Source organism: Parasteatoda tepidariorum, chromosome 4, assembly GCF_982258835.1.
Source record: "Parasteatoda tepidariorum strain Cologne lab strain chromosome 4, Ptep-v5.0, whole genome shotgun sequence".
Taxonomy (NCBI): Eukaryota; Metazoa; Arthropoda; class Arachnida; order Araneae; family Theridiidae; genus Parasteatoda; species Parasteatoda tepidariorum.
The window spans coordinates 44,539,051-44,551,415 of NC_141758.1; the positions used below are offsets into that span (position 1 = coordinate 44,539,051).

The 12,365-nt window shown below is 29.2% G+C and overlaps 2 long non-coding RNA genes across 3 annotated transcripts; one reads left to right on the forward strand and one right to left on the reverse strand.

The window, feature by feature from the left end:
* Positions 1-1,067: 1,067 nt before the first annotated feature.
* Positions 1,068-4,925, reverse strand: LOC147810934 (uncharacterized). The gene is made up of 3 exons (XR_015433036.1): positions 4,857-4,925; positions 3,823-3,967; positions 1,068-1,476 (listed from the first exon to the last, which is right to left on the reverse strand). It is a non-coding gene; the product is annotated as an uncharacterized LOC147810934 (long non-coding RNA).
* On the forward strand, positions 4,920-10,001 carry LOC147810935 (uncharacterized). Of its 2 annotated transcripts, XR_015433034.1 has the most exons (3): positions 4,920-5,157; positions 6,896-7,189; positions 9,724-10,001. It is a non-coding gene; the product is annotated as an uncharacterized LOC147810935 (long non-coding RNA). The 2 variants fall into 2 exon arrangements; XR_015433035.1 differs by lacking the exon at positions 9,724-10,001 and having other exon boundaries at positions 6,896-7,191.
* The last annotated feature ends 2,364 nt before the right edge of the window (positions 10,002-12,365 follow it).

Genomic DNA, 12,365 nt, shown 5'->3' on the forward strand with positions numbered 1-12,365 from the left:
AAAATTACTTTAGCACGATAATCACAGGATGCACGCTTGTGGTGATCAGAAAAAAGGATTGGTTTAAAATCAAAAATTTTATGAAAATTCAGAATTTTTATAAAAATATCAGATTGGATTTAAAAATTAGGAACAAATCCGAAAAATTCTGAACAGTTGGCAGCTATGCTATTGTCTGCTTAGTCAGCTGTAAAATAAAAGCATTTTTCTAGATAAAAAAATAGAAATCATGTTACTTTAAAATTCTACAGTGGATCAGAATCCAATCAAAGACTTCAGTTATATTAATAACTGACAACCGTGCCGGAAAATAAAGAGCTTAATTATTTTTATGAATTTAAAAAATATACAATTATATTTAATACATATAGCAAAATCAATGACTGAAATGTTATCTTGTTACGGTACAGAGATATTCTTCAAACTAAATGAGACTCTGCATAAACCATTGTAGAAAATCAAGTCCTGGTAAATATATCTCACAGAAAAGCTTTAAGCAGACAATGCTGTGAGACCATTCCCCGGGACAAACATGAATCATCAGCAGAATCCAGGCAAAAGCTAGAAGAGAACAAGTTGCTTCAAATTAATATTGTAATCAAGATACCTTGTTAAGATTTCAACCAATGGTTAAGTATATAGATAAAAGCACAACTCTTCAAATTGTGAATCTAATAAAGGATTGCATACATTAGTTTGAATCAATTTGAATTACAGAGTGAAAGAACATTTAGCACAGAAGTATAAGTTTTAAGTTATAAGCACAGATTAACAGAAATTTTTTTTATATTATTAAATCTGGCATATCCATCTTTTTCCACGCATATGGCATACTTGCGACACTTTCAGAGTGGTCTCACAACTCTTTTGGGTGGAAGCATCACTCAAACTCATACTCGGGGATTTGACGCATCTGTCACTTTAAAATCAAGACAAAAAAGGAGTGTAAATTATTGCAACATTAGCTTTGTTGCTCGATTTTTTCTTTTTGCAGATCCCCAATGTAGTCAGGTTACTTACATCTGAAAGAGAGGGAAAGTGTCTGATTAATATTATTTAATATTTCTATTGCAGCATCAATCAGGGTTTCATATAAAGACTAATGGCTTTAAGAACAAGACAATCACAGGACATTACATCACAGCATTTAATAGTTAGTCACAGCACAGATTTTATTATATTTTCTTTACACAACATAAATGACCCCACAGCCAATTGTTCACTTGGTGTGTGCACTGTTGAGTCACCGTTTACCGTAGAGACAGCCACGTAGGCTTCTTAAAGGCACGAGTCCATGATGGATCATGGAATGTGCATGTTGTGTTATCCCCACGCTGACTTTTAATGATGAGCCAGTACATGTTGATGTGTTTGTCCATTGTTCAGGTTTGATTGCACTGTTCCCAGTTTTTTAGTATCTAATCATCTAAATTCTGTCGACATCACCAGTTCCTTAATGAATATTATTTTCTAAACCTTTTACAAGAATAAAAAATAAAATCATAAATTAATTTTCTAAACTTATTAGTATCTAGATCAAACATTAAATTAGTTTTTATTTAGAATGCAATAAATGCCACTGATAAAAACAAAAGTAATAAATATTTTTGAAATAATCAAAGTAAAAGAATATATATTATTAATAAAAGAGGAATATACTAACTGGTAGGGCACTGTCTTTTCCTTAACCACGGTGTGATTAAAGACAAATACTGATAAACATTAAAAGATCATTTAATTCATTCTGACTTTAATTATTTTATTAATACTGTAATAATTTATAAACAGTGCTGTACTAACAGTAAACAATCCGTACTATAACAATACAGTTGGGGAAAAAAAAACTCACAACGATTAAGGTATAATGCCACTGTTAAAAATATACAATTCTCCGAATAATCAAAACATTATAGTAATAAAAGAGAAAGATACTAACTGAGACACTCATATTAGCTTCTGTTGAGTCTAGATCTCATTTAAGCTAACAAAGAATAGAATTAGATCAATCTCCGTGCAATCTAAAATTTTTTATAATCTCTTTTAGTGTTGAACATATACCCATTGCTATTTAGAAATAGCAATTGGCATTATTCTTTAGCGTTATTAGCATTATTCATTTAGTATATTTTACCAAAGGCATTTAAAGTGGAAGAGTATTTATAATTCAGGTACAATGCTCTAAACAATCTTCCCTCTGTCCTTTAAGGGTAAAACCAGAATCATTGAGAGAGAGAACTAGTCATAAAATATTCTATTGCATCTAAAAATTTTCTGCATTGTGTAAAGTAGCACAGATAAGAATATTAGAAAAAAACACTCTCTACTGAATATTTTTCTTTACAGCATCATAGTACTAAATCTGTTCAAGTACTGTCAGGGATCCGTCCAGACATTCTGTAAAAGGTCCGTATTTGTAAAATTAAGAAAAAATTACTTGTAATTTGTGAATATAAAATAAACGTTGAGTCACATTCTTTCAACCAGGGTCCTGCTTTTGTGAATTTGTGCAAATAGGGTCTGTTATTGCAAAAAAAAAAAAAAACTTTTTCAAGGAGTTTTTAAATTATAAAGACTGTAAAATTATGCCCAACACTGTAAAATTATAATTAAACAAATTAAAATTTAAAAAATAAACAGCAATTGCTGCTACTAAATTAGAGATGCAACATACAAATATTTGGTATTTTGCCTATACTGCTGAACGCAGAATATTCATTTTGGACGAATAAAGGAAGAAGTGTCTGCCGAAGACAAAATTTATTTAGATTACATCTGTCATTCCCCCCCCCCCCGGTAACGGTTTATTCGATTAACAAAACAATAATGAAGATAAACGAATTTGTGAAGAGTCTGAGTAAAGGATAAATTATTTTGTGAAATGTCCGTTTTTATGAAAAGATATTTTGTGAATAGTTCGTTAACGGACCCAAATCTCTTCTAAACAGATATCTGACTGTGACTACTCTTTCTTATTTGTATGGGATGAGTTCTGGTTATCTGGCTAAATGTCAAGACAAGATTACAATATTTTTATATTATTAGTATGTAAAGTTGTGTATAAATACACTTCTTTTTTAGCAACTTTGCTATGCATTCTTCAAAGATGTTTGCCAGTTGAATATGGCCCTGGCAGTTTAAATGTATGTGATCTTAACCAATACATTCATCCACAGATAAAGCTGATTCACAGAACATTAGCCCAAGTAAAATTCACAAAGTTTTAATTACTTCATTGAATCGCTTTATAGTGACGTTTTCAAGATTAACAAAATGTTGATGCATACGCTGATCTTTCAGCAAGAGAAATTTCTAAACTCTTCGTTCGAGAAAAACAACTCAGAAATATTTCTGTATTGTGATCTGCCGTGCCAACTACAATCGCCAAGGTGCTAAACAGATTTTAAACTTGCAAATTTAACAAAAAAAAAAAAAAAAAAAACACATGTAGATAGTTGTCCGGGGGTGGTTACGAGTTATACCTTCTGAATTCCCTTCTCTTTTTATTAGTTCCTGGCGGCTGGCTACCCAGAATTATTCTTCCACAGATAACCAAACAAAATCTTCCCAATAACCCCACAAATTTTATTAACCACACAAGCCAGTTTTTTAAAGTTGGGCATTGTACCCAATTGCACATCATTAGTTCCTTTATTTTTAAGAAAAGCAAAATAAATTATTATTTTATAGCACAACCATAAGTAATATTAATAAAAAAATAAATAAGTATCTGAATTAGAATAGTTACACAAGATACTAACAATGCCAACAAATGGTTTAGACACATAGTCATTAAATATGTAAATAAATTACATTTCAACTTACCAACATGAATTAAGACAAAAACACAATCGTCCCTTCACAACTACACACTTAATTTGTCCACACCGATTCCAGGGTGGGCAAACATCGATATCCCATTTTCATTCAGCATTTAAGTAATTAGCCAAATACTTCTCCAGGGAATCACCTAGTAAAAAAGTATTTTATGAAGAGAAAGAAGAAATATGAAAAGTTTGCTTTACATTGTCCACGTAAACTGTCAAAAATCTTAGGGTAATGAAAAAAATACAATTATAGATATAGTTTGAAAAGTTAAATAATTGAAAAAATTCAATTTCATATTAATATCCAATAATGATAACTTGCTAATCTGAATTATCTTCTAATTTATTATAGTATTTGTATTATGTATTTTAAATAAAACAAATTATTGAGTACAAATTGTTTTGCACATAAATGTGATACACCTATAGAATAAAAATTTTTTTTGAAAGTATGCATGCTCATAATTTATTCAATAGTTAAGACAACCTAAAAGAATAATAATGAATGCAGTAACTGTGAATGAAAATGATAAACATAATCTAGTTCCATTTCTCTCAGAATTTTTTTTTTAGATTAGTTTACAATAAAATTGAAACAAATTATTTTAGACATGATCAAAACCCTCTTTACTATTTTTAAGAAAATTCAATATTAATCTTTCTATATAAAATAAATTTTAATTAGCAATATATTTCATAGAAAAAAAAGATACCTCTGTATTATGTCACTAAAATAAACATAAATCAAGTAATTTAACTAAATGAAATTTCATTACTAAACTGCTTCACACAATTTCGGCAGATCAAACAAAGGATTTCTAAGGAAGCAGAGAAAAACTTTGATAAATGAATTTTTATAACGATTTTCTTAAAATACATACATTTTACAAACTATTTACTTTAAAATCTAAAGCGTGGTATTCACAGATATTTAATAAAATTCATTAATCTTTTTTAAATTTCATGTAATTTTTTTATATACTGCTATGAAACGTACATTAATAATATAAATCTTTAATTAATAAGAATTACCTGTAATTAAAACTTTCATGATGATAAAATATGAAATCCCACGCAGCCAAATACAGAAGGGGCACGGGCGCGTGACGTCACGATCTTTGTTTACAATCAATTGGGTGGCGAGCACTCTAATGTAAGTCTATGGGAATTTGATGTCATTTTGTAATAAAGTAGCAAATTTTATATTTTCCTTAAATTTTTGAAGTATAAAAGGTCGATTTTCGTGTAGAATAGAGTTCTAATAAACTGTATAGTAAGTTTTGGCTAAATTGTGACAGTCTTTAAAGGAAAAAAATTCAAATATTTATGGGTGGTGAGTGAGTTCTGTTTCATTTTGCAGATGTTGTTTATTATGATACGTACTATATATTATTGTTGATGTTTTTTGTTTAGATCTTAGTAAATTAGATTAACTGTGATGTCTGCTTCATAAATAAGTCAGAATAATTGTCAATTTTTTTTTTAAATATGATGAAATAGCTTTGTTTTATGATTATTATCTTCTGGGTGGCAGAATTGAAACTTTAATATCTTGCTGACATTTTTAGGAATACACGTTATTATTTTATTCTTATATCTACTAAAAGTAGAATTAATTTATTTTTATGTATGTCCCAATAATAATAATATATTTTAGTAAGGTTTTGATTATTGTGTAAAAAATTCGTACGTTCTGTGGGTGAGTGCTATCTCCTTAAAAATAGTGTTTGTTTTGAATCAAATTAGGAATAGTTGTTGTTTTTTACGTAAGATTTTAATTAAGTATAATGCCTGTATTATAGATAGGTTCAAATAATGATAAAGAGAATGTTTCAGTGCGTTTAAATTGCTTTGTTTTTGTTAAATTGCTTCTGGGTGGCAGAGCTTTGAATGAATGGATTTTTCTGATATTTTTGCTACTATACATTATTATTTAATTCTTTTGTTTATTAACAGTAGAATTTATTTATTTTTTGAAATGTCTTAAATCTATTAAAATAATTTAGTTAGGTTTTGATAATTGTTTAAAAAAGTCTTTTGTTCTGCGGGTGAGAGTGTGCTCTCTCCTTAGAGATGTTTGTTTTGATTCATATAAGAAACAGTTCTGGTTTTTTGCATTAGATATTAATTAAGCATAATGCCTGTGTAAAAAATAAGGCAAAATAGGGATAAAAAATTTGCTACAGTGTTTAAATTGCTTTGTTTTGGTACATAAACTTCCGGGTGGCAGCTTTGAGTGAATGGATTTTTTTGATATTTTTAATAACACACATTATTATTTAATTCTTTCGTTTTTTAACTGTAGACTTAGTTATTTTCTTTAAATGTACTAAGCTTCTTAAAATGTTTTAATCAGGTTTTGATAAAATTTGTGAAAGAAGTCTTGTATTGTGTGGTTGAGCTTCTGGGTGGCAGAGCTTCGAATATAAGGATTTAGATGTTATTTTCACAAATACTCATTATTTTGTTTATTAAGAGTAGAACTAATTTATTCTAAACATATATACCAAATATTTTCAAATGTTTTAATTAGGTTTTGTTAATATTTGTGAAAGTAGTCTTTTATTATGTGGTTGAGCGTGCTCTCTCTAACGATAATATGTTATGATTCATATTAAAAATAGTTTTTGATTTTTTACTCAAGATATTAATTAAGTAGATAAAATATAATGCTTGTTTCATAAACAGAGCAAAATAATAAACAAAATTTTTTTAATGTACATTAAAATTGATTTGTTTTTATTAATGAACTTCTGGGTGGCAGAGCTTCCAATAAGGATTTTGCTGATATTTTCACAAATACACATTATTATTTAATTATTTTGTCTATTAAGAGTAAAATTAATTTATTCTATGTATCAAATTTTTTTAAATGTTTTAGTTAGATTTTGATGATATTTATAAAAAAAAAATTCTTATTTTTAGGTTAGTAGGCTCTCCCCTTAAAGATAATGTTTGTTATGATTCATATAAGAAATAGTTGTTCATTTTTTACTTCAGACATTATTTAGTAGATTACGTATAATGCCTGTTTTATAATTCTTCCTCACACTTGTTTCCTTTCAATTTAGGATGCAACTTTGTATGGAGAAAACAATTCAAAAGAAATTGTGAAGAAGCAGATGGAATTATTTAAAGCAAGACATGATGAAATGAAAAATATTATTCAATTGGATCTTCAAAGGATGCAGAATGGCTCAGTGGGGCTTTAGTGAGGAAACTTGTTTCTTATTTAATATCAAGTATCTTTCCGCCTATTGCCCCTTCTAAGCCGCATCAATCCTTAAGGACACTCATGAAGACTTCTTTCAAAATTAAGTCTGACTTTAAGGTACTCCACAACACGGTGATAGCATAGTATGAAGGTGCGTACGTTTGTATTGATTTGTTTTCTTTAAATTTTCTTAAAATTTACTAGTCATTATGCATGTTTGTCCTAAACTGTCTATTAAACAACATTGAATTTAGTGTAGGCTTTGTATGCTTTCCAGCCAGTATAATGCATCAATTGTAAATAAAGGGGAAAAAAACAAAAATGTAAAGAAATTTATTTAAAGATTAAAGGTTTATTGTAAAATAATTTCTATTCTTGCTTTCGGAATTTAAGCTATATAATATTTTGTAACCCAATTATGTTGAAATGATAATTTTTCTTCGGAAATTATTATTTAAATAATTAGTTGAATATCCATGAAGTACATAAAGAAGAGGTTTGAGAAAGATATATACAGTCAAACCCCGCTATAGTGAACACGGCTTATACTGAACTCCCGGATATAGTGAACGAAATGCTCGGTCCCGTGCCTTGCTATACACGTATAATGTTATTTTTAGTGGATATAGTGAACCAAAAAAGTGAGGAAGTTGGATATAATGAACTTTTTTCTGTCTTCGACTGATTTCCCCCCCCCCCCCCATTTTCTTTGTAATAATTTTGAAACTTCTACTTCAAAATAAATACATGTCGCGATTTTTTAAAACTATCTATAGAAACTACTTTTACGTTCTCGAATGGCAGGTTAGACAGGTTTAAAAAGCGGAATAACAGAAATTCAGGAAAAATTATCTGAGAGTCGGGGAATGTTTCCATATCTGATGTTGAGGATTGCTCATCAACTAAAGATTACTAATTTTTATTTGTACGCAAGACGAAGAGTGGTGAAAAATATCACATTTTTTGCTACTACATATTATTTTTCAGTCATTTATATGAATATAATGTAATAAAAAGGTGGAGTTTGGGAACCATTAGTGAAATTACCTGCGTAACGGATATAGTGAACTCCCGGTTATAGTGAACCGAAATTTCGGACCCTTGAATGTTCACTATAGCGGGGTTTGACTGTAATAAATATCCTGCGTAAATGCTTTATTTTTTTCTTCTTGTTTTTAAATAATGTGTTAGGTTATTTTTTTCTTTTTTTAATTCATTGCCACTTATCTTATTTCAAAGCATATAATTTCAGGTAAAAACTTATCTCAGCTTTGACATAAGCATGTGAAAATCTAATATTTCTTGCAGTTTTTCTTATAGTTATTCATATTGGGTGATAAATATTTCTTATAAACTATAATTTATGAATCCGCTACTCTATCTCAGGACCATGAGGCTTAGCAGCAAGTTCATTAGCCAACATTATATTCAAATGTTTTACATATACGAGTGACTGTTTAAAAACTACATGTAAGAGGCACGCCTCGTGCATGTGCAAATCACATGCTAAATGCATACCTGTTATTTGCTCTTCTAAGAATATAGTGTCTGTTTTACTTACAAATTTCAGCTCCCCATTTGTAGAGCACCCTGTTGATATCAGTGAAATAATGTAAAACTTATTGTAATAGTAATTAACTCTTCTTACCTATATAGCTAACTCTATCAGAGATGACTTATATATTATTTGCTAGAATTGAACCTTTATCAATCAAGATGATTTCTAATGCAACTGACCTGGGCATTAAATGAAATAAATAAAAGTACATCGATTATCGCTAAATGTCAAGTTTACCACTATGTTTTGCAAATTTATTCAATTTCTTTTATTCTTGCTACTTTATACATCAACGAAATTGTTAAATGAAAAGGTTCACACATTAAAGTGTTAGCATAGTTTATAACACTACTTAGGTAGCATGCATAATCATACAGGGGTAAAAGCATTATAAAATACCATTTTGATAAAATATTTGGAAAAGCAACACTGATTCCCTTTTTAAATATCAAATTTTTTTTATTTTTTAATTAGAAAACATCAAAATTATTGTATTAGAATGTGTCATGATAAAGCTATCTATATTTAATAATAATTACTCCAATTAAATAATAGCTTCTCTCTCTTTCTTTCTTTAAAAAAAAAATAGTTTCATTGAAATAGATAAACAATGAAAATATAAACAAATTTAATCAAATCGCCGCTTAAAGACTTTCTAAGAATAGAAAATTTAAAAAAAGAAATTTCTATGTACACAGCTTAATAGTTATCATAGTGAATATTTATCGGTGATGTTTTATTCAAACACCTTTGAATTGCTCATTGCTGTCAGGCTAACAATAGACTTCCATTTTAATTTTGCCATTACATAAAGCAAAATATATTTAGTTTAATTCACATGTCTATTAAGTATGTTAATTCCAAGTGTATTTTTCTGAGTTTTAACAGTTTTGAATTAAAAACATAAGAGAGTTTTAGTTATATTCTTCTTAAATAATTCAAATGCTGTTTAGTTTTATTTACTAAGAAATATCCTTCGTGTTTCAAGAAAAGTTTAATCAAAATTTTTTATTTTGCTTAATGAGAAGGAGAAAGAATAACAAATTTTAAATAACTTATAATGCAAATGATTGATCACACAAAAAAATAAATAAATAAAATAAAAGATTTCTCCCTTTGCTTTTTAGTATCACTTGGAAACAATAATCTTACAAATGGTGTTACAATGGATAATGTGATGATCATCCATGTCAAACTGACCATGGAGTTAGAACACATGCCAGAAGTAATAGATCTTTTAGCCATAGAAATATGTTAGAAGTGTACACGGCGAGGAGGTAGATCACTCCTCAGTATTATATTTGCGATAAAATTTGCTAAATAAATACATGTGATTCAATAACTTTTAGTATTAAATGTCGAGGAGGTAGATCACTCCTCAGTATTATATTTGCTAAATAAATACATGTGATTCAATAACTTTCAGTATTAAATGTCGTGGAGGTAGATCACTCCTCAGTATTATATTTGTGATAAAATTTGCTAAATAAATACATGTGATTCAATAACTTTTAGTATTAAATGTGTGACAGAACATTGCATATACTTTCTATAATTTATGTATTTGATTTACATTTTAATGTGAATAAAAACTTATTCTCATACAATTAGCCATTATTTAACTAAGAAAAGCTTTAAACACTAATGTAAATACTCTTAAATAGGATCAGAATAAGATTTTCTTTAATTTAAAATTGTCTTTTGTGAGACACTCATGCACAAAAAATATTTTTGTATAAGCTCTGCTTTAATGATTTAAAAAACATAAACAAAATACAAGTAATGATATTAATTTTAATATATGTACATCATTTTGATGCATGCATAGTAAGTATGTTAGAGTAGCAACAACAATATAAATAACATGTAAGAAGTAAACAACATGCAACAACATTAAAAATATGGTGATTCTACTGGAACCTACAATTTACTAAATAAAAATGGAATAAATGAATCATAAATCTATCCATCCCAATTCAAAGTTCAGAAGACAAGTTTTCTAAAAAAAATAAAAGTCAGAAGTTCCATTCAGAATAAAAATACTATTAAGAAAAGTAACATGAATTAATAAGATTGATTGACTAGGATGTACTCAAAACTGTGTTTAATGTATATATCAGCTTTAAAATAAATAAAAACATACACACATAAATAAAACACTAAATATTAAATAATATTATTCATTTTAATGCAGATATTTTATACATTTATTTCTCATCAAGTTGTGTCATAACATTACAAATCACACGAAATATGTAAACAGAGTGATCAACTATAAATCCTCAAATTGCAGCATTTAAAAGGAAATTTTCAATTAAAACGGCATCACAATTTAAAGTTTAGTACACTATCCCTTGAAAAATGTATGTAATATTCTAAATAAATTCAGAATATAAGTTAAAAACACTTTATTTTTAAACTTCGCTACGCCACCCAGGCACCCGCAATTGATTGTTTGTTTACAATCAATGCCCGTGCCCCATAGCTTTTGTTTAAACAACGCCAATTGCTTTGGCGAAAAAGTTTGGTCACACAATCAATATAGGGTTATAAGAAGATTGATGGATAAAAGCTAGCGTCAAGCTCACTCCGCCCAGTTACCAATTCCTAAATTGACCAAATATCGAGTGCTTGACGTAACAGATATAGAAATAGAATTTGATACCATAAAAAATTATATAGAAATAGAAATTGATACCATAAAAAATTTATTCGTTTTCGTGTTCTTTTCATATATTTAGCATTTTAGTTTTTTTTTCTTAAGCGTTGTAGCTATATAATTTCAAACATCCTCAAGAGCTATAACACATCTGCAGCAGAACTGGATATGAAGACAAAATTGCTGGACAGGAACACTTTAATTGTCCACTAATCTTCAGATTTCCTGCTATGTTTTAAAAAACTTTATTTGTGAAAACCTTCAGAGTGGCGGACAGCTGGCCGCCTTAGGTGGCTAGTAATAAATAAATGCGGCATATGTACCTGAAGTTGCCTCTGCATTTCTGGAATCCTTTCTGGAATAAGATGCATTAAAAAGAATTTTAAAAAAGTTGGAAAAAAAAATAAAAATGTTGACCAGATTTTCACCTGAGCAATTTAAAGAGCTATTTTGGTTCATTTAGCCGATAATGTTAACGTTATTCAATTGGTTAACACTCCATTCTTTAGATGAAGTTGAAATTAAAAAAGTCACTGACTAAGTTTAATCAAAGTTATTTTCAATTATACGCTTTTAGCAATTTTTTTTTGTTATTAGAATAAGCGTAACGTTCAAAATTCAAGAGGAAACTGGATTCATAAAGTTATGGTGATAGAAAATAATAAAAAAAATGTTTTCAAACGTCGGCATGATGACACTTGTTTTCTAAATGAGAAGGCAGTCCCGCAGTGAACTGATCGTAATGACACGGTACCCAGTAGAGCACCGAAGACAAGCATCACTGCCTGCTTTCAGTAAGCGGGTGGGCGACCACTTTGATCAGCCTATGTATGGACCGAGGATGCGCAGTATCGGTCCGAGTTAAACTGTTCTACCGTAAAGTGCTCGACATCGCACGCAGGTCACCAGGCTACCAAAGCGGAGGAGCCATCCTCTCTGGAGAGGATCAAAACTTTGATGGCTTGTCTTCGGATCATCCTCGGGGATGTTTCCCAGACCGTCGCCAATAGCCCATTGTGCAACTCTAGTGCAACGTAAATAAAATACCTAGCTACCTAAATGAGAAGGCAGTATTTTAAGGTACCGTTACGCTGCATACTAAAAATTCGC